The sequence below is a fragment of the Scyliorhinus canicula genome, chromosome 9 (assembly GCF_902713615.1).
Source record: "Scyliorhinus canicula chromosome 9, sScyCan1.1, whole genome shotgun sequence".
NCBI lineage: Eukaryota > Metazoa > Chordata > Chondrichthyes > Carcharhiniformes > Scyliorhinidae > Scyliorhinus > Scyliorhinus canicula.
This window is the reverse complement of record NC_052154.1, coordinates 167,956,219-167,979,294: the sequence shown is the minus strand read 5'-3', so window position 1 is coordinate 167,979,294 and position 23,076 is coordinate 167,956,219. Positions and strand designations below refer to the sequence as shown.

Here is a 23,076-nt window from a genome sequence, read left to right as displayed (position 1 = left end):
AGGAACTCCTGCCAGCGGGCGATTGGGAGACTCCTTGACCGTAGGGCTAGAAGGACAGCCTTCCAAACTGTAGCGTTCTCCCTCTCCACCTGCCCATTTCCCTGCGGGTTATAGCTAGTCGTCCTGCTCGAGGCGATGCCCTTGCTGAGCAGATATCGACGCAGCTCATCGCTCATGAACGATGTACCCCGGTCGCTGTGGATATAAGCGGGGAAACCAAACAGTGTGAAGATGCTGTGCAGTGCCTTGATCACGGAGGCCGAGGTCATATCGGGGCAGGGGACAGCAAAAGGGAAGTGGGAGAATTCGTCGATGACGGTGAGGAAATAGATGTTGCGGTTGGTGGACGGGAGGGGCCCTTTGAAGTCCACACTTAGTTGCTCAAAGGGCCCAGAGGCCTTTATCAGGCGGGCCTTGTCTGGTTGATAGAATTGCAGTTTGCATTCCGCACAGATCTGGCATGCCTTAGTCATGGCCTTGACCTCCCCTGTGGAGTAGGGTAGGTTGCGGGACTTGATGAAGTGGGCAAGCTGGGTGACCCCCGGGTGGCAGAGGTCATCGTGGATGGATGTCAGGTGGTTCAATTGCGCGTTGGCGCATGTGCCGCGGGACAGGGCATCTGGGGACTCGTTGAGCTTCCCCGGGCGATATTTAATATTGTACGTATAGGTGGAGAGCTCTATTCTCCACCTCAGAATTTCGTCATTCTTTATTTTTCCCCATTGTGCATTATCGAACATAAAGGCGACCGACCATTGGTCGGTGATGAGGGTGAACCTCCTACCGGCTAGGTAGTGCCTCCAGTGTCGCACGGCCTCCACTATGGCTTGTGCCTCCTTCTCGACTGCAGAGTGCCGGATTTCCGAGGCGTTGAGGGTTCGGGAGAAGAACGCTACTGGCCTGCCTGCCTGGTTAGCAGCCAGGGCGACGTCTGATACGTCGCTTTCTACTTGGAAGGGGATGGCTTCGTCCACCGCGTGCATGACGCCCTTGATGATGTCGGCCTTGATACGGCTGAAAGCCGACTGGGCCTCAGCCGTCAGGGGAAAAACCGCGGTCTTAATGAGTGGTTGGGCTTTGTCCGCATATCTGGGGACCCACTGGGTGTAATAGGAGAAAAGCCCCAGGCACCGTTTGAGTGCCTTGAGGCTACGGGGAAGGGGAAGTTCCTTAAGGGGACGCATGCGGTCGTGGTCTGGGCCTAGGACCCCATTGTCCACGACGTAGCCGAAGATGGCGAGCCGGGTTGTGTGAAACACGCATTTCTCTTTGTTGTACGTGAGGTTGAGGGCCCGGGCAAACTCCTCAGGTTTGCGTTGTGGTCCTGCTGATCATGGCCGCAGATGGTGACGTTGTCCAAGTACGGGAAGGTGGCCCGTAAGCCGTACTGGTCCTCCATATGATCCATTGCCCTCTGGAAAACAGAGACTCCGTTTGTGACACCAAAAGGGACCCTGAGGAAGTGAAACAGCCGAACGGCTGCTTCGAAAGCCGTGTAGGGGCGGTCCTCTGGGCGGATAGGGAGTTGACGATAGGCCGATTTAAGGTCGACCATGGAGAATACCCGATACTGGGCGATTTGGGTCACCATTTCTGCTATGCGGGGAAGTGGATACGCATCGAGTTGCGTGAAGTGGTTTATGGTCTGGCTGTAATCCACGACCGTTCGCTGCTTTTCCCCGGAGCGGACTACCAATACTTGAGCCCTCCAAGGGTTGTTACTGGCCTCTATGACCCCCTCTTTTAGTAGCCGCTGAACCTCTGACTTGATGAAAGTCATGTCCTGGTACTGTACCGGCGACTCTTGGTGGCAACGGGCTTACAGCCGGGAGTGAGGTTCGCGAAGAGGGAGGGTGGCGCAACTTTGAGTGTACAGACCGTGAGTGGGGGCAGGGGCTCGCCAAACTTCAGTGTCAGGCTCCGGTGGCTGCACTGAAAGTGCAGACCGAGCAGCAGGGGGGCGCAGAGGCGAGGGAGGATGAAGAGTTTAAATCGGGCGTATTCAGCGCCTTGAATAGCGAGGTCAGCGACACAATAGCCCGTGATTTGGACCGAATGGGACCCCGAAGCGAGGGCGATAGTTTGGGAGTCGGGGTGGGTGCGCAGGGAGCAGCGCCTTACCGTGTCTGGATAGATAAAGCTCTCCGTGCTCTCGGAGTCAAATAGGCAGGGAGTGTTGTGGCCGTTGACTTGAACCCGCATCATCGTGTTCCGCAGGTGCTTTGGCCGGGATTGATCGAGTGTGATCGCTCCTAGTGGCGGGCCGTCAGAGTCGAACTCACAAAATGGCTGCCCGGAGTCACAAGCTGGCCGCCGCCGGCGGTCGAACGTGTCGGGTTTCGAAGATGGCCGCCGCCAAGATGGCCGCTCCCATGACTCGCACGAGGTCGATGATGCGTCGGACGTGGGCATGCCCGGCCGCAGTGCGGCCGTGTTGCGGGGTCTGTGAGACCGGGGGCTTGATTTCTGGGTCTGGTGAGGGTTTCGTTTGTGGCCTTTGGGCCCAGCCAGGCAGACTTTCGCGAAGTGCCCTTTCTTCCCGCAGTCGTTGCAGATCGCGGAGCGGGCCGGGCAACGCTGGTGTGGGTGCTGGCCTTGCCCACAGAAATAGCATGGGGAACCCCCGAGTGAGCGGATCTCCGCGCGGCACAGGCCTATAGTGTGGCCGAGTCTGGAGGGGATCGAGAGTGGTTCGCAAGGTCCGCGGAGTACGTACGGAGGTTACGGTGGGCCATTTCGAGAGAAGAGGCGAGCGTTACCGTGCCCTGGAGATCCTTTGCCCCATCTTCTAGGAGCCGCTGCCGGATGTACGAGGACCTGTTACCGGACACAAGGGCGTCGCGAATATGCAAGTTCCTGTGGTCTTCTGGTGTCACTGCTTTGTGGTCGCAGTTCCTCGCGAGCGTAGTGAGTCTTTCCACGAACTTGCCCAGCGTTTCCCCGGAATGCAGGCTGCAGGTTGAGAGCAAATGTCTGGCGTGTACCTCGTTAGTAGGTTTTATGAAGCGTTTCTTCAGTATTTCGACCGCCGCCTCATAGGTCGTAGCGTTCTCGATCACGGCGGAGAGTCGGTGGCCCACCCGGCCATGTAGTAAGCGCAGCTTGTGAGTGCTGTCGACATCAGTCGTTGAGGAGTCCAGATAGTCCTCGAAACACCGGAGCCAATATTTAAAAGTTTCCAGGGCTTCCGGTGACCTGGCGTCCAGGTTGAGCTTCTCCGGTTTTAGAGCGCTGTCCATCTTGATGTGTCTGTAGATTAAATTAAGGCACCCTCAATTACGATGCGAGAGCGAGGTCGGTAATCAAAAGGCTTTAATCTACAGAGAACTGAACAGTATCCGATGAGAAGTGTGCTCACCACATGGAGCCTTATTCTATATACCGTTTCCTGGGGGCGTAGACAGAGGCGGAGTCCCCCAGGGTTCCAAGCCTCTTAAAGGGGCAAGATATTAAAGGTCAGGTACCGTTTACGGCAGTCATTAATACCGTTCATCACAGGCACCCAACATGGCCGCCAGCTATGTGTATGCCACGTGGCTGCGTCCCTGCATTCCAGGGTCTCCATTTGACTAGAAGCCCTCCCGAGTGGCTATTTGTAGCGGCATCTTGGTTCCTCACCCTGCTCCATGCCTGCCAAGGCCTGTGTTGTGCTGCTTATCAACCTCACCCTTCTCTTTGCTTCTCTTTTGTTCTGCGCTCTCCCCCCGACTCCTCTCCTCCCCATAGTCCCTGTCCCTATGCCCCCCCCCCCGTGTTCTTCCCCCCCTTCTGCTCTGTCCCCCCCCTCTTTGTGCCAGGCACTCCCTCTCCTGTTAGAGGCACGCCCTTGCCCTCCCGTGTTGGCCCTCCTCGCCAGCCGCGTGGTCCCCCTCCCAGTACTTGCCCAGCTCTGGTCCTGTTTTACCTTCCTTTTGCTAGCCCTTGTCTCACCCTCCTGTCCACCTTTCTCACCTTCATTTACCTTGCTTCGCTCTCTCCCATTGCATTGAGAGATGGAACGAGCCCGGGAATGAGTCAGCACAGTCCCGCGCAGTATACCAAACACGTGTGTACAGTTCATGATCTTATTGTCTCTGTTTGCAGTCTGTCCTCCGCTCTTTGTTCCGATTCTTCTTTTCTTTTCCATCTCCGTTGCTTTCACGCTGGCCGTCGTGGCTGTCCCTCCCCCAGTTTGTTCGCTCTAACGAACTCCTCAGCTGCCGCTGGGGTGTTAAAAAACAGCTCCCTCTCCTCAAATGTTATCCAGAGTTTGGCCAGGAATAACATCACAAATTTCACGTTACTTTTATAGAGTGCTGATTTGACCCTGTTGAATTCAGCCCTTCTTTTTGCCAGGTCCACCCCAATGTCCTGGTACACCCTTATGGTCTTCCCTTCCCACGTGCTCGATTTTGTCTGCCGTGCCCACTTTTAGATTTTTTCCCTGTCTTGGAACCTGTGCAGCTTCACCATAATCAGGTGGGGGGGGGGCAGGTGGTTGCCGCGTCCTGTTCCTGCTCCGCTGCTCGGCTCACCAGTTTTTCCGCTTCCTGGTTTGCCCGAACCTCCATCTCGCCTCGTGGGGCCATCTGCCTGCGGGGTCGCATCTCCTGCCTTTTTCCTTCGCTGCTGCTCCTTTACGTACCAGCCTCCCCGGACAGGCGCCGGAATGTGGCGACTAGGGGCTTTTCACAGTAACTTCATTGAAGCCTACTCGTGACAATAAGCGATGTTCATTTCATTTCATTTCATATCACTGTCCCCCGATTTATTATTATTTGCAGGCATATTTCTGTTATGTACCTCTCTTTTTTTCCTGGGTTTTGGTGCGAAAAATAAATTCTTTCCCCCCCCAAAGAAAAACCCCAAGGGTTTTTCTCCTTTTAAAAACAATTTTTTTTATAAAAAGGAATTTTTTTTTAATAAAGTTTTTGCAAAAAAAAGTTTTTTAAATTTTCAGAAGAGGAAAAAAAAGTTGAATGAAAAATTTTTTTTTGTCTTATCCTCTCCGTGTTCCAACTTTCAGGCTGTTTCTCGTTGCGATCCTCACTCCTCCTCCACGTGCAGCACACCGCCACCAGTCTCTCCTCTTTGTTTTTTCTTTTCAGCTCCGTGGAACGGAGCTTTGGCGCCTGGGCAGGGCGAGGGAGGCAGGGCCGATTTTGCGGGACTTTAATTTTTTTAAAAAGCCGCCGGGAAAATCGCCGAAAAAAGCCGCGAATTTTGTGGACCTGCAGGAGCCTCTTTGCTGCGGCCGCTCTGTTCGCGAACGCCCACTAAGGGGAAATTTAGCAGAGCCAACCCACATAACCTGCACATCTTTGGACTATGTGAGGAAACTGCAGCACCCAGAGGAAACCCATGCAGATAGGGAGAACGTGCAAATTCCACACAGTCAAGCAAGGCTGGAATTGAACCTGGTCCTTGGAGCGATGTCGCCGTGCTGCCTCACATAATGGCCAGATCACCCGTCACCACTATTCATATTCTCATCACAGGTGCAACTCACCACTATTACTTTGAGACGACCTCCCTCCCTCCCCTCCGGGTGACCTCTACTATCAAGAAGGACAAGAACAAGATAACTTCCACATTTCTCTCTGAGCCACACACATATATTGCTGTTCCTTCATATCCTTCCCATAGTCTTCCCCCAACACTACCCTGGGAATGGACTGCAATGGAATTCAATGACAAATTGTTACATTCAATACAATATTTCTGGAACTATTTGATAAATGAAACAGCATTGAACAGTATATTCAAACATTTTAAGTTGCAATCGATCAAGATAACTAACGTGCAACAATTAGACATATTGCAATGTTCTGAGAGAACAAATCAGTTTAACTATGATTCAATCAAAGAAGCAGTCGGCTGAGAAAATGACAGGGACAAATTACATGACAATAATGAGAACATCTGACAATTATTCCATGGAAAGGCTGTTTATGTGTGTGCGGTGGGAGGAGGGAGGGGGTATTCTTTCTGAAACAAACACAGAAAATGTTGGACAAACTCAGCGGGTCTGGCAGCATCTGTAGAGAGAGAGAGTTGTGTTACTGGGCCCTTCTCCAGAACTGCTTCAGCTGCCCAGCCTGGCCACAGAGTGGCGCCCTCACCACACTCTCCTGGTGGGATTCCGGTTTGGAATATTTGGGGAGTCCCAGGCACAGGGGACATGGATATTCCTGCAGTTTCTGCCTAACGCAGGGGACGAGTCATGGCAACGCACATAATCATTATTAATCAAAGCAGTTTTTTAAAGTTTAAAGTTTTTGAAAAGTTTTTCTAAAATACAAACATATTGCTCGAATGATGACTAGTTTGCACGCAGCACATGCATTGCCCAGTCAGAGTCTCTTTGAAAACAAACTGGACTCAATATACATGTTAACCCTTCAGGTATTTTCACAAAGAATTGATGATCAATAATCTGGTCAGTCTCTGTAACGATTCCATATTAATCCAATCCAAAAATGTGTAGGTTATGTGGACTGGCTCCTTAAATTGCTCCTGAGTGTTCAAAGATGTGCAGGTGGGGTGTGAGGATAGGGCGGGGGAGTGAGCCTAGATAGGGGGCACTTTGGGAGGGTCAGTGCAGACCCGATGGGCCGAATGGCATTGTAGGGATTCTATGGATAATCGCAATTACTGCCTACTCCTTAGGTGAGTTCTAACCCTGTTGATTTTGGCATTTGATTGTCAACATTGGATTTTGGAGAGATGTTTATGCACGATGGACAAACAATATATTACATTACAGGCTGCATGCAAGCCCCTGCCTCAACACCCCCCCCCCCCCTCACTACCCCCCCATACCCCCCTCACCCCTCCCCTACCCCCCTCACCCCTTCCCCTCACTACCCCCCCCCCCCCCCCCCCCCCACCTCAATCAGGAAATATGGATATTGTTGAAGCCTGCATGGCTCTCACCTTCCTATCGACAACTACAGGGAACATTCTTTTAATTCGGTTGAGTGACTCCCCCTTAAACTGGGATAAGATCTGAACAGCCCCCCCCCCCCCCCCCCCCCCACCCGGTCCAGACTTTATCCCGTTTGAAATTTCACATCAATAACAGGAGCTCCGTCACCGCTTCCGGAGTCTTTCCCATTCCCTCAAAAAGAAAAGCCCTCCCGAACAGAATTGGGTCTCTATCCGCGACCAACTTAAACAAAGAGAACACATTTCACTGAAAATACAAGAGAACACATTTCCTCCAGAATTTCAGCCTTTTGTTACAATGCAGGGTAAGGAGCGAATTCCACATTTATCCCTGTCTGGACCTGGACACGTGCTGGGAGCTGCTTTGTTCCAAATGTGACACTTTATTTGGTGCAAGTTTATTTTTGGATAAGTTTTCCCCCTCAAAGCTCTGGACGTGTTGTTGTCACCCAGAGTGATATTATTTCAGCTCTTTCCCCTGTTTCCATCCTTTGCTGTCCCGTTTGGAACGGAGTATCTGGGATCGCGGCGTGATTCACTGACCCAGGACAACTGGACGAGTTTCATTTCCACAAACGGGAAACGCGATGCAGTCACCGAGTTAAATAACTTTGGAGGGAAGAGAGGATCACAGGAGGCGAGAGTCAGATTATCAGTTCACGGGGTGAGTCCTTGCGCCTCGCAGTTTGTCTGGTATCTTTACGCGGAAATGTCTGAATGTGTTATTTCTTAACTATGTGAGTGCATTATGTATGTGTGTGCATATGTTGTGTCAGTGTGGCGTGTGTGTATTGTCAGTGTGTTCTGTGTGTCTATGTTGTGGCAGTGTGTTTTGTGTGTGTGTGTATGTTGGGCGCAGTCAGAAGTCTTACAACACCAGGTTAAAGTCCAACAGGTTTGTTTCAAATCACTAGCTTTCGGAGTGCAGCTCCTTTCTCAGTGCTCTGAAATATAGTGATTTGAAACAAATTTGTTGGACTTTAACCTGGTGTTGTAAGACTTCTTACTGTGCTCACCCTAGTCCAACGCCGGCATCTCCACATCATGTATATATGTTGTCAGTGTGCTGTGTGTATACGTTGTCAGTGTGTTGTGTGTGTATATGTTGTCAGTGTGTTGAGTGTGTGTATATGGTGTGCCAGTGTGTGCTGTGTGTGTATATGTTGTCAGTATGTTGAGTGTGTGTATATGGTGTGCCAGTGTGTGCTGTGTGTGCATATGTTGTCAGTGTGGTGTGTTTGTATATGTTGTCAGTGTGTTATGTGCCTATATGTTGTGTCAGTGTGTTGTGTGTTTGTATATGTTGTATCAGTGTGTTGTGTGTATATATGTTGTGTCAATGTGTTGTGTGTGTATATGTTGTCATTGTGTGTGTGCGCATTATGTGTTGTGTTTGTGTTGTGTCAGTATGTTTTGTGTGTATGTTGTCAGTGTGTGTATCTGTTGCGTCAATGTGTGCGTGTGTGTATATGTTGTCAGAGTGTGTGTGTGTTGTCAGTGTGTTGTGTGTGTATATGTTGTCTGTATTGTGTGTGTGTATATTTGTTTGCATTATGTATTTGTCAGTGTGTTATGTGTGTGTGCTGTGTGTGTTTCTCAGCATGTCCTGTGAATATAATTGCACAGCATTGCCTGGACAATCTACATTTTCCAAATGCTGTAACCGGCAAGGCAGTGTAATTTCTGCACCCAAAATGGAAGATTTGATGGAAAGACGACCTCAATAATAATCAGACCACCATCCTTCAGAGGGTGTGTAGTGATAGGTGAACACAGAGGTGACATGCCCCCTCAGCACCTTTTCATTTGAAGACAGAATTGGCCGCAATCTCCTGCCAAGATGGCCTTTATCATCTGGTACGAGCTACCTAGGACTTGCGGTAACTAGATTTTGAGAGGGTAGTTTTGTAGGGAACTTGTCATTTGAGGGGTGACATTGCAGCGCACACACCAACAAGGAGAGCTGCACCTTGGTGTATCAGGAGAGGGTCGATATTATTGAGTTGCAGCCAAACAGAGGGAACCTAATGATAATGCGGTGGGGGGGGGGGGGGGGGGGGGCATGGCACTGTTTACCGGAGGGAACAACATTATAGAGAGACACAAGAGTGTACGTTCCCTCTAATTTCATAATATTGCAAAAAAGGATGGAGACACATCTGATAATGGCGCATATCTGATGAGTTGATGAAGAAATAATTAACATTTACTTGGCACTTTCTGGATTTCAGGTTGCCATTCTAATGATATGCTATTAAGACAGTGAGGAAAGGTGTGCTCATAGGTGCTGGTCTCTGTTGCTAAAGCTAATTGATCAGTGATTATTTGATATGCTTTGGTTATAGACTGGGCCCCGCTGATTATGCAGAACTTCCAAAATTTACCCTAATGTATCAACTGTGTTAATAATCATTAATATCTTCATCAGCTCATCGACTGAATAATGTACGCTGGCTTCAATATCCAACACCCATAACCAGAAAAATAGAGTGGAAATATAGAGCACTACTTTCATCCACTTGCAATATTTAGAATTTAAAATAGGATGAGTTCATGGGAAGGATTACAAGATCATAATGGCAATTGAACACTGGGGTCAAATCACTTCCTGTACATCTATTGCTCTGTAGTATACACAGAACATATTAGAGTCATTTCTTTCAGAGTACGTAGAGCTCAAAAAGAGACTATTGCATAATACATAATATGTACCAATGGTATTGCTGTATAGTAATTACTGATAAACTGCTGCCTTTATTTCCTATTAATAAAACTGGATTAGAACCATATGCTCACAGTAATTATGTAGCATTTTTAAATTTTTGTGTGAATGTTGTTACTTTCTCAACAAAAGAATTTGGGCCAGCTATCAGCGCCCACAGCAAAAGTATGCTGCTGGAGTGCTAGAACATAATCATTCCATCATGTGTATAGGGTGTAATACAGACATGAAGATTAACAGATACACTGGAGTAGGATTATTTAGGGAGTGATTTATTTCTAATACGAAACAAAAATATAAACTGAGCATCTCTCATCAACAATCATGTGATATTAATCATTCAACAAAGCTACCGCTTTACAATTGCTGTTAGTTTTCTCATATTCTCAATATAAACCATCTCAGCCCTTGGATTAGATTTCAGCTTTTTTCCCTATCCTTTATTCTCAATACAGACATCTGAACACCATGATTAGATTACCACTTTATAAATTCCCTTACATAGTTCATATTCTCAATATAAACTATCCAAACTATTCAATTAAACTATTGTCTTACCACACTCAAAGATTCATTATTCTCAGTATAAACCATTGAATTCTTCAATTAAACTACAGCCTTATAAATGTCCTCACATGCCTCTTCGTCAAAATATAAATGCCACAATGAGACAATTCTCTTAAAATCACTCTTTAAGGTCTTTTATTCATTGTATAAACCATTGAACTCAATTAAATTAATGCCTTATAAATGGTCTTACATACTTCTTATTCACATTATAGACCACAGTCTTTATAATAATTCTTCGTACAAACTGTTGAAATCAATTAGATCACAGCCTTAGTGCTCTCTGAAGTTCCTTATTCTATTTATAAACAATCTGAACCCTTTAGTTAAATTATAGATACTAACCACATGTCCAGAGATAATGTCAGGTTTGGGTACAAAATTACTTTCCCACAGATTGGATAGAAAGTTGTGGGAAGGTACAGAATATGAATTCATTGCGGGCGATTATATCCTTCAAGGGTTTGTGGCAATGGCAGATTTTTGAAACTTTGAATTTTCCCCATCACCCATCCATTTCCTTGTTAATTGCACAGTTTTATCATGGTTAAAATATCTCCTACCTTGTCCCGACCTTCATACACTTAAACCTTCACCTTTACCTACTTAAATTGCAGGCTTAATGTACTACCTACAATCAATTTAAGGGTTTTATGACATCATGTGTGGAGATATAAACACATAGCTGGGGTGAGCCATGCAATATAAAAATTATCTTTACATAGTGAAGCTGACTGAATAAATCACAAATGGAGACATTTATTCTTAAAGCATGGCTGATCATGGTAAATGGAGGCATTAGTCCTAATGTGGCTGGCTGTGGCACATTCTATCCATATCATTTGGAATTTAAAAATATATTAATATTTCAGTTTTTAAAGTCCAAGACAAGCAGCTGAAGGCTTTTAATGCTTTCCTTCTATTGTTATTTAAAATAGAATTACATATAATTGTAGTTTAGGCACCATGACATGATAAGCAATGAAAGTAATATTTCAGTCATTTATAGGCCAAAGGTTATTCTGTTATTTTGCTGTTTTTCTTCCACTGTTTTTCTACCTGCACTCGTCTCAATAACACAAATGGTTATATAATTGACGAGCTGCATCTGCATTAAGACTGAGAGAATGCTGCAATATCATCACTGGAGAATAATGTGGTCAGCTCATATGCAGGAGTATGTTATGTCCAAGAAAATACGGAGTCTGGAATCTGTTACATTCAGGGAAACATACTCCAGCACATTGGAGCGAGTGAATAGCAGGTAGATTGCTGTGTGTTTGGGAGAGGTTAACAACACCGGTGTGTGTGTTACAAACACAGCGTTAGTGGACAAGTTGGAGCCTGTTAGAAAGACAGGATTACAGCCAGGAGCCTAGAGTATGTCACAGACAGGATTAACACAACCTGGAGAACACTACAGCGGGACAATGGGGCACATATTGTAGTGAGTGATAGACAGAGGGTTGGAATGTATCGAACATAGGCCAACATACAGACTGAAATATGTTACAAAGGCAGAATAATAAATGGAGTGCATTATGTATACCCTCTATAACACATAGGTTGCAGTATATTACAGAGACAGAATAACATGCTGGTTAAATTGTATTAACAAAATAGAATTACATATATATGAGGTGTACTACAGAGACAGGATAAAATGAAGATTAGTATGTTACAGACAACGGGCCTGTTATGTAAAGGAATATAAGTTATTTTCCTTGGTGTAAATGTACCACAGAATTTAGAGGTCAGAAGGAGGCCATTTGGCCCATCAAGTCTGCGCCAGCTCTTGGAAAGAGTACCCTACTTAAGCCCATACCTCCACCCTATCCCCGTAACCCTGCAACCCCATCTAACCTAAGGGCAATTTAGCGTGGCCAATCCACCTAACCTGCACATCTTTGGACTGTGGGAGGAAACCGGAGCACCCGGAGGAAACGCACGCAGACACGGGGAGAATGTGCAGACTCCGCACAGACAGTGACCCAAGCGGGAATCAAACCTGGGACACTGGCGCTGTGAAGCCATAGTCCTAACCACTATGCCTCCGTGCTGCCCAATCTCACAACAATTGGTCAAATGATAATGAGTTCTTTATTTGAAGATAAAATTACTTTTTTTCTTTCACGAATCCAAAGATGTGCAGGTTAGGTGGATTTGCCATGTTAAATTGCCCCTTTGGGTCCAAAATGTGTAAGTTAGGTTAAGGGTAGGCTTGGGTGGAGTGCTTTTTCAAAGCGTTGGTGCAGACTCGATGGGCCAAATGGCCTAATCCTACATTGTAGGGATTCTATGATTCTATGAGATGTGGGGGACATTGATGGCAAGGCCAGCATTTGTTGCCTATCCGTAATTGCTCTTGAACCAAGTGGCTTGAAAACAGTTAACAGTCAACCCATTTCTGTGGGGCTGGAGTCACATGAAGGTAAGACCAGGTAAGTATGGCAGATATCCTTCCCTAAAAGACATTAGCGAACCAGATTATTTTTGTAACAATCGGCAATGGTTACCATTACCATTAATTAATGGTTACCATTCGTAGAAATGACAGGATATATAGGATGAATACGTGGCTGAAGAGATGGTGTCAGGGGTAGGGTTTCAGATTCCTGGGGCATTGGGACCAGTTCTGGGGGAGGTGGGACCTGTACAAACTGGACGGGTTACACCTGGGCAGGACTGGAACTGATGTCCTGGGGGGCTATTTGCTAGAGCAGTTGGGGAGGGTTTAAACTAATATGCCAGGGGGATGGGAACCTACGCAAGAAGTCAGAGAAAGAGGGAGCAAGGACAAAAGCAAAAGGTAGAAAAGTGAATAAGAAAAGTGATAGGTGGAGAAACCAAAGACAACATTCAAACAGGGCAGTAGAGAAAAATATTGGGAGCAAGACATTGTGAAAAAGGCAAACTTAAAGGCTCTGTGCCTTAATGCACGGAGCATTTGCAATAAAGTGGATGAACTAATCGCGCAGATAGATATAAATGGGTATGATATAATTGGAATTACGGAGACATGGCTGCAGGGTGAACAGGGATGGGAACTGAATGTCCCAGGGTTCTGAGTATTTAGGAAGGACAGACATAAAAGAAAAGGTGGTGGTGTGGCACTGCTGGTTAAAGAGGAAATTAACACAAAGGATATTAGCTCTGACAATGTGGAATATGTATGGGTAAAGTTGAGAAATACTAAGGGACAAAAAACATTAGTGGGTGTCATATATAGACCCCCAAACTGCACTGGTGAGGTTGGGAATGGCATTAAACAAGAAATTAGAGATGCATGTAATCAGGGAATATCGGTGATCATGGGTAATTTTAATCTTTACATAGATTGGGCAAATCAAATTAGCCACAATGCAGTAGAGGAGGAATTCCTGGAGTGTACACGGGATGGTTTTCTTGGCCAATATGTGGAGGAACCAACTAGAGAGCAGACCATCTTAGACTGGGTAGTGTGTAATGAGAAGGGAATCATTGCCAATCTGGCTGTACGAGACCACTTGGGGATGAGCGACCATAACATGATAGAATTTTTTATCAAGATGGAGAGTGAAGTACTTGATTCGGAGACTAGGGTGCTGAATCTTAATAAAGGGAACTATGAGGATATGAGGCGTGAGTTGGCCTTGATAGATTGGAGAGAGTTACTTAAAGGGATGACAGTGGTTAGACAATGGCAAACATTCAAGGAACGCATGGAGGAACTACAGCAACTGTTCATTCCTGTCTGGCACAAAAGCAAAGGGGGTAAGAGGGCCAATCCATGGCTTACAAAGGAAATTAGAAATAGATTGACCAAGAAAAATAATAGGTCTGAGGATTGGGAGCAGTTTAAAATTCAGCAAAGAAGGACAAAAGGTTTAGTAAGAAGGAAGAACTGAGGGAGATCAACATTAGAGAAACGGTGCTGGGAAACCTGATGGGATTGAAGGTGGATAAATCCCCAGGGCCTGAGAATCTGCATCCCAGAATGCTTAAAGAGGTTGCTCTGGAAATAGTGGATGCATTGGTGGTTATCTTCCGGGATTCTATAGACTCTAGAACTGTCCCTGCAGATTGGAGGATAGCTCACATCGCTCCGATATTCAAAAGGGAGGTAGAGAGGAATGTAGGGAATGATAGACCAGTAAGCCTAACATCGGTAGTGGGGAAAATGCTTGAATTATTTATCAAGGACTTCATAGCGGAAAATTTAGAATGCAGTGGCAGGATCAGTCAGAGTCCGCATGGATTTATGAAGGGAAAATCATGCTTGACAAATTTTTTGGAATTTTTTGAAGAGGTAACCAGTACAGTTGACAAGGGGGAGCCAGTCGATGTGGTATATTTGGACTTTCAGAAGGCGTTTGCCAAAGTCCCGCATAAGAGATTATTGTGCAAAATTAAAGCGCATGGGGTTGGGGGAAATGTATTGAGTTCGATAGAAAACTGGTTGGCGGAGAGGAAACAAAGAGTAGGGATTAATGGGTCCTTTTCAAATTGGCAAGCAGTAACCAGTGGGGTAACACAGGGATCGGTGTTGGGACCCCAGACATTCTCAATATATATTAATGATTTGGATGAGGGAACAAAATGTAACATCTCAAAGTTTTCAGATGATACCAAATTAGGTGGGAGGGTGAATTGTGATGAGGATGTAGGGATCCTACAACCAGATCTGGACAGGTTGGGAAAGTAGGCAAACTAATGACAGATGCAGTATAATTTGGATAAGTGTGAGGTTATTCATTTTGGATGCAAAAGCAGGAAGGCAGATTACTATCTGAATGGTTGTAAATTGGGAGAGGGCAGTGTGCAGCGGGACCTGGGTGTCCTTGTGCACCATTTGCTGAAGGTAAGCATGCAGGTGCAGCAGGCAGTAAAGAAGGCTAATGGTATGTTGGCCTTCATTGCGAGAGGTTTCGAGTATAGAAGCAGGAATGTATTGCTGCAATTGTACAGGGCCTTGGTGAAGCCACGCTTGGAGTATAGCGTGCAGTTTTGGTCTCCTTCGCTGAGGAAGGATGTTCTTGCTTTCGGGGGAGTGCAGCAAAGGTTTACCAGACTGATTCCAGGGATGCGGGACTGTCATATGAGGAGAGATTGACTAGGTTGGGATTGTTCTCGCTGGAGTTCAGAAGAATGAGGGGGGATCTCATAGAGACTTATAAAATTCTAACAGGACTAGACAGGGTAGATGCAGGGAAGATGTTACCAATGATGGGTGTGTCCAGAACCAGGGGTCACAGCCTGAGGATTCAGGATAAACCATTTTGGACAGATATAAGGAGAAATTTCTTCACACAAAGAGTGGTGAGCCTGTGGAATTCATTACCACAGGAAGTAGTTGATGCTAAAACTTTGAATATATTCAAGAGGCGGCTGGATATAGCACTTGGGGAGAATGGGATCAAAGGCTATGGAGAGAAAGCAGGATTAGGCTATTGAGTTGGATGATCAGCCATGATCGTGATGAATGGCGGAGCAGGCTTGAAGGGCCAAAAAGGCTCCTCCTGCTCCTAAATTCTACGTATCTATGTATTACAAAATTAGATTCCAAGTTTGTTAATTGAATTTAAATCGCATCAGCTGCCGTGGTGGATTTGAACTAACGTTCCCAAGGAATTAGCCTGGGCCCCTGGATTACTAGCCCAGTGACATTAACATTATGCCACTGTCTCCCTTTTTTATAATACAGAGAATGTGCACTGGGAATTAAGTATAACCCATAAAAGTCATTGACAGTAGTTTAAGATACACTACTTTATGGGTATGCGCACACCATAACATCCCCTTTTTTCAAACTAAAAGTTTACCCTTAAAGAATCAAACATGAAAGCGACACAAAATAACATTGCATCAGAATGTACTTTAACACAGAGAAAATCTCTGAAATGTATCAGTGGTTTGCTTATCCACCCAGCTTTGTTTATAGTCCTCTTCCTGCAGGCTGCTCTACATTTACACGATGCTGGTTGGAAATGCTTTCTTTGTATTGCATTTTAGATTGTGTTCCAATCACAATAGGAGTATTCGGTGTTTCTATGGAATTGTCCTGATTTGAAATCTGTGTCATCACACTGTCATGCCATTTGGTGTTTGTAATTATTATAATTGTGCCTTTGGGTATACGCTGATAATTTGTGCTGGATTCCAGGTGCTATCAGTTGGGTGTTGTCCTCTAACTTTCTGCCTGATGTTCAGATTGGGTAATTTGTTAGCCACATACCTAGGCACCTGGTGTCTGTGGAGTGTTGTCCACACTTGCCTGCCGCATATCAATTTGGCTTGGGTTTCTTAGTATGAAGTTTGCAAGTTTGGAATAGGTATGTGTATTTGGTTCAAACAGTGTCATGTCGCCTGTTGACTGATGATCTGCATTACAGAGTTAGGTGATCGTCTCCCAGTGTGAACACAGGGTTTCCAATTGCTCCATGTGGTCCCTGGTCCTCATCATGGTCTTGACGTTGCCATTGATGGTGATCAAGGGCAGGTCCTTGCAATTCCTGTACCTATGGTGTCCATGAAATAACATTTCTGGAGTTACCAAGGTGAATTGTTTTATTAACACTGAGAGTAACGGATCCCAGGGATAGAATTTCTGAGCCATTGTACGTGGTGTGTTTGTCAACAGTTGGTCGAATCATCAGTTGCCATTTCTGTGGGTACAAGCATTTCAGTGCGCGCGCGATAGGGAAGGATATTTGCATTGGCACTGGTGCTCTGTTTAACATTCAGGTTATGCTGACCCTGCATCTGTGGACATACAATCTGGAAGGTGGCAAAGGCTTTTGTGCATACCACTGTGCCAACACATTCTTTGATGTTGACCGTGCTGAATGGTGACTCACCTTTGTGAGTTGATGGTCTGGTCATCTACACCATCTAATCGTATAGCTTGGCCAGTCATTTTGTGGATCTTGACTTGGATCTTGGTTGTTTAAAGTACTGTACCTATTGGGGTTCTGCTTGTGGCTTCTCATCACATTCAACGACTTATTTTGGTCTTTGGCACTCCCATTGTCCCCTGGTGCCACATGCCTTGACTACATGATTCAGTTCAAAGTGGTGCACTGGGCACATATAACAGGGGCGAGAATGAGTACGTTTTTGGGGTAGAGGACAGGTGTGTGAGGTGTTCAGGGAGTCCAGCAAACCATGTCCATATGTTCTGGACATGCCCGGCACTTACGGAATTTTGGAAGGGCTTTGCAAAGGTCGTGTCGAAGGTCTTGGATACTCGGATAAAACCGAGCTGGGGGATAGCGATATTTGGGATATCGGACGATCCGGGAGTACAGGAGTCGAAAGAGGCTGGAGTCCTGGTCTTTGCCTCCTTGGTAGCCCGGAGAAGGCTCTTGTTAATGTGGAGGGACGCAAATCCCCTAGGTGTGGAGGCTTGGATCAGTGACATGGCGGGGTTTCTCAGGTTGGAGAAGATAAAGTTTGCCTTGCGAGGGTCTTTGCAGGGGTTCTCCGGGCGGTGGTAGCCGTTCCTTGACTTTCTCGCGGAATGTTAGGTGGAGACCAGCAGCAGCAGCAACCCAGAGGTGTGTGGGGGGGGGGGGGGTTGATTTAATGTTATTTGTAAGGGGTGGACGCCCCACTTTGCTTTGTTTTCTTTGTTAAATTTTTAGTTGGTTAGAGGGTTAAGTTGTTTTTGTTGATATATTGCTTTGTTTTCTTTGCATTATTTTCTCTTTTGTAGTGTTTTGTAAAAATTATTGAAAAATTTGGAATAAAAACATTTTTTTTAAAAAGTGTTGAAAGTGAGGCTTTCATTGCCTGTAGCAATTTTAAGTTTAATGGCTTGCTACCTGGTTCAGAAATATTGAGGTCCATAAAACACAGTTCATTTTGTTGTCGGACCCAAAGTAAATTGAGGAGATAGTTCTCACTGGAATGACGGAAGTTGAGGGGCGACCTGAGGGAAGTCTACAAAATTATGAGGGGCTTTTTCCCAGGGTGAAAGAGTCAATTTCTAGGGGAAATAGGTTTAAAGGTGCGAGGGGCAAAGTTTAAAGGAGATGTGCGAGGGAAGTTTTTTTACACAGAGGGTAGTAGGTGCCTGGAACTCGCTTCCGGAGGAGATGGTGGAAGCAGGTACAATAGTGTCCTTTAAGGGGCGTCTTGGCAAATACATGAATAGGATGGTAATAGAGGGATACCGACCCCAGTAGTGTAGAAAGTTTTAGGTTAGATGGGCAACATGCTCGGCATAGGCTTGTAGGGCCGAATGGCCTGTGCTGTCCTTAGTCCTTTGAGATTCATTGCTTTTCAGTTGAATGTTGGAATGTTTGTTGTCATCATTTGGCTTTTGCAGGATTTTTAATTATCTGGATCTGGAATTTTTGTTATAACTATAAGGTTTGGAGTGCTTTTAGAATTAATTTGGCCCTGAGTTCTCAGTACCTTTAGCAGCCACTGATTTAGTTTGTCATAGATTACTGCTTGACTACAATGGTGGCATTATTGAGCTCTTTCTGTTTTTCCTGGTTTAATTTTGAACTCTACCCACAAATAAGTGATTTTCGGCAGGAAATGGCTGCAGGACTTCCAAAGCGAAAGCAAAGGCTGAAAAAAAAATTGGAGGCCTTTTCTAACTGTTATGAAATACTACTTTTTCCTAGCCTAATATTTACTTTTGAATTTGTTCATGGGATGTGGACGTCTCTGGCTATGCCAGCATTAATTGCCCACCCTTAATTGCCCTTGAGGGGGCAGTTAAGAGTCAACCACATTGCTGCGGGTCTGGAGTCACATGTAGGCCAGATCAAGTAAGGAAGTCAAATTTCCATCCCTAAAGGACATGAGTGAACCAGATAGATTTCTCCGACACTCGACAATGGCTTCATGGTCATCATTAGACTTCTAATTCCAGATTTTTATTGAATTCAGATTTCCCCATCTGCAGTGACGGGATTTGAACCTGGATCCGCAGAACATTACTCTGGGTCTCTGGTTTACTAGTCCAGTGACAATACCACTAATCCAGTAATGCTATGGCCCATCTGTGGAGTTTTACTTAAAGTGAGACCGCCCGCAGTCTGTTGTTTAATTTCTCCTCCTGCTTAAATTTTGCAGCAGTTAGACTTTTCCGAATTAAACTCTCCCGGATTTGAACAGTCTTACTGGGAAATGATGCCTGCTGGCTGGAATGGGGTGTGATCCCAGAACAAAAGCTCAGTGTGCGTAGAATCCCTGAAAAACTGGGGAATTCTTCAACAAAAGGTGAGTCTTGATAGTTGTTTCACTTCCTCGCTAATTAAATGCTTCTTTCTGAGTCGCGTGCATGCTCACTAAAAATGAATGTGGTTCTCCTGTGAAGTGGATGCCCCACTGTGGTGCTGAGTGGCATAGTCTCAGTTTCAGCTACTGGCTGGTACTCCCACCCATGGGCTGAGACTTTAAGTGTCTCCGGGGAGCATGCTGGGAGATTGGGGGTGGGGGGGATTTGGGTGGGATAGCAGGAGGGAGCCATTTTACCAGGACCAAGGAAGGCAGAGGACTACCCTCTCACCCTTATGCTAATTAAGCAATACTTAATTTGCTTTCTTCACCGTGGCTGATATTTTACCAGTGGAGGATAGGCATCTCCAAAGAGGCTGTGAGGTATATCCAGGTGGGTTACCCGAAGCTTTGGGGAGGTTCATTTGTAATTGGACTCCCTGTGGTCCAAGGGGAGGATCCCCAATGGCAAGAGTTGCCCTTCAGAAAGATCCCTGCATTGCACCCTTGCCCTAATAAACTGACCTGGGTTTGGGGCCTCCTCCATCTTTACTCCTGGGTACAGTCCCAGCAGTGGCCACTGCTCTCTGGGGCGCTGCTGAGCCTGAAGAGCTGACAACTCTTCAACTGGTTGACAGTTCTTCGGGGGCAGGTCATCATCCTTTAAAGGGATGGGAGCACTGACTGCAGCCAATTCCTGTCCTGATGAAACCAAAATACATCTGGGGCTCCCAGCTCCAGTGCAGGCAGAGTTGCGCCCAACATTTTGGCTGATGGATGGAGTTGCCTCGGCACATCTTTTTATTCGAAGGAGGTAAAAGAAGTCATATTTCATGCTGTTGATCAGCCCAGTGATTCCTGGAGAAAATGCATTCATGTGGCGATCAAGAACAGGCTTGGCAATGATGCCCTTTATGATTGAGTGAATCTCCAAAATTCATTTGGGCTCATATATGAAGACTGGGCACTTTGGCATGGCTCTGGTGGATACTCTGTACATGTGGAATCTTGTGCTGCATAAGCTGGTGCTCTCAGCAAAACAGGGGAGTAAATTGAAAGAGGAAAAGTAGTATATTTAAGAATGTTTGGATAAGTGGAGGAAAACAATCCATCACTATAAATTAGAAGGAAGCTCCCTGGGAATCAGGGCTTGCTTTTGATTGGCTAAGAGCCATCTGTCGGTGATTCAATGTATTATTTCTGTATCTTTGCCAAAATAAACCAATTCCTTAACCTGTTCATGCCCATGTAGGGTTTAATTTCCAAAGTGCAGCATATGGCTGCATAGTAACATTATCATAAGAGTAGTATTGAAAAAAGCAATGCACTTTTACAAAAGGGATTCTCTGATTACTGCCAATTTATTTGAAAGAAAATAACAGCACAGTCATGTGTGAGGATGTCACAATTTCCATGAGTGTTGCTATAACTTTATGTCACAGCTGATTAACGGACAGGCATGAAAACCATTGTTGTATCACTCTCATGTGAAATTGATCACAGATGGGAAGGTACCACGTTGGCCACAGCACCCTTGGATTCTTCTCCTTATTTCTCTTCCATAAGCAGTATGCAAATCATTTACTTGTGTCTGCCTGGACTTTCAGAAGGCTTTTGACAAAGTCCCACGTGAGAGATGAGTGTGTAAAACTAAAACGCAGGGAAGTGGGGGTAGTGCATTGAAGTGGATAGAAAACTGGTACAGGAAACAGAGTAGGAATAAATTGGTCTTTTTTCAAATGGCAGGCAGTGACTAGTGGGGTATCCGAATACAGGAGGGAGATAGAGAACCTAGCGGAGTGGTGTAACGACAACAATCTCTCCCTTAATGCCAGCAAAACTAAAGAGCTGGTCATCGACTTCAGGAAGCAAAGTACTGTACACACCCCTGTCAGCATCAATGGGGCCGAGGTAGAGGTGGTGAGCAGTTTCAAATTCCTAGGGGTGCACATCACCAAAAATCTATCCTGGTCCACTCATGTCGACGCTATCACCAAGAAAGCACAACAGCGCCTATACTTCCTCAGGAAACTAAGGAAATTCGGCATGTCCACATTAACCCTTACCAACTTTTACAGATGCACTATAGAGAGCATCCTATCGGGCTGCATCACAGCCTGGTATGGCAACTGCTCGGCCCAGGACCACAAGGAACTTCAGAGAGTCGTGAATACCGCCCAGTCCATCACACGAACCTGCCTCCCATCCATTGATTCCATCTACACCTCCCGCTGCCGGGGGAAAGCGGGCAGCATAATCAAGGATCCCTCCCACCCGGCTCACTCACTTTTCCAACTTCTTCCATCGGGCAGGAGATACAGAAGTCTGAGAACACGCACGGACAGACTCAAAAACAGCTTCTTCCCCACTGTCACCACACTCCTAAATGACCCTCTTATTGACTGACCTCATTAACACTACACCCATGTATGCTGCATCCGATGCCAATGCTTATGTAGTTACATTGTATATATTGTGTTGCCCTATTATGTATTCTCATGTATTTTCTTGAATTCTGTTTAATTCCGTTTTCTTCCATGTACTGAATGATCTGTTGAGCTGCTTGCAGAAAAATACTTTTCACTGTACCTCGGTACACGTGACAATAAACAAATCCAATCCAATCCAATCCAATCACAGAGATCAGTGCTCGGACCCCAGCTATTCACAAGATATATTAATGATTTAGATGAAGGAACTAAATGTAATGGCCGGGATTCTCCCTTCTGGGGACTAAGTCCCCACGCAGGCGGGAAACAGGCACCAACCACTCCGGCGTCAACAGCCCTCGAAAGTGAGGAATTCTCTGCATTTTCGAGGGCGAGGTGGGAAGCGGAGGGGATAGCACCGAAGGAATGGTGCGAGTTCGTGCCTGCATGGACCGGCCGGCGTATTCCCGCGCATGCGCAGGGGTTCTCTGCTCCACGCCGGCCCCGGGCAATATGGCGGAGCCCTACAGGGGCCTGGCGCGGAGGAAAGAAGGCCCCCCCAAGGAACAAGCCTGCCCGCAGATCGGTGGGCCCCGTTCATGGGCCAGGCCACCGTGGGGGCCCCCGTGGGGTGGGATCCCCCCATGCTCCCTCGAGGATCGTCCCCGCATACTCACCTGCCAGGTCCCGCCGTGCGGACTGGCCAAAACTGGACAGTCGCTCGGCCCATCGGGACCTGGAGAATCGCCGGGGGTGGGTGGGCCTCTGTCAACGGCCCCTGACCGGTGTGGCAGGAATACCGACGCCACCCGAAAAACGGCACCGGAGAATAAGGCAGCCCGCGTCGGGGCAGGATTCGCGCCTCCCCCCCCGGGGATTCTTCGACCCAGCGGGGTGTTGGAGAATCCCGGCCAATATCTCCAAATTTGCTCATCACGTAAAGCTGGGTTGGGGGGGGGAGCTGGTGAGGAGGATGCAGAGATGGTTCAGAGTGATTTGGTCAAGCTAAGTGAGTGGGCAGGTGCAGTATAATGTGAATAAATGTGAGGTTATGCGGGACTGACGCATGAGGAGAGATTGAGTTGGTTAGGATCATATTCGCCCGTGTCTGCGTGGGTCTCACCCCCACAACCCAAAGATGTGCAGGATAGGTGGATTGGCCACGCTAAATTGCCCCTTAATTGGAAAAAAAAAGGATTATATTTGCTGGAGTTCAGA

At 46.4% G+C, this 23,076-nt stretch overlaps 2 protein-coding genes across 3 annotated transcripts in view; one reads left to right on the top strand and one right to left on the bottom strand.

Moving 5' to 3' along the window:
- The window catches only part of akip1 (A kinase (PRKA) interacting protein 1), a 42,364-nt gene extending 31,565 nt beyond the window's left edge, over positions 1 to 10,799 (bottom strand). Inside the window, exon 1 of the mRNA XM_038808145.1 lies at positions 10,780 to 10,799. The gene's annotated coding sequence lies outside the window, so the exon portion shown is untranslated. The remainder of the gene's footprint in view (positions 1 to 10,779) is intronic.
- The window catches only part of dennd2b (DENN domain containing 2B), a 412,949-nt gene continuing 396,988 nt past the window's right edge, over positions 7,116 to 23,076 (top strand). The window contains exon 1 of one of the 2 annotated variants that reach the window (XM_038808142.1): positions 7,116 to 7,591. The gene's annotated coding sequence lies outside the window, so the exon portion shown is untranslated. The remainder of the gene's footprint in view (positions 7,592 to 23,076) is intronic. The other variant, XM_038808141.1, reaches the window with a different exon arrangement.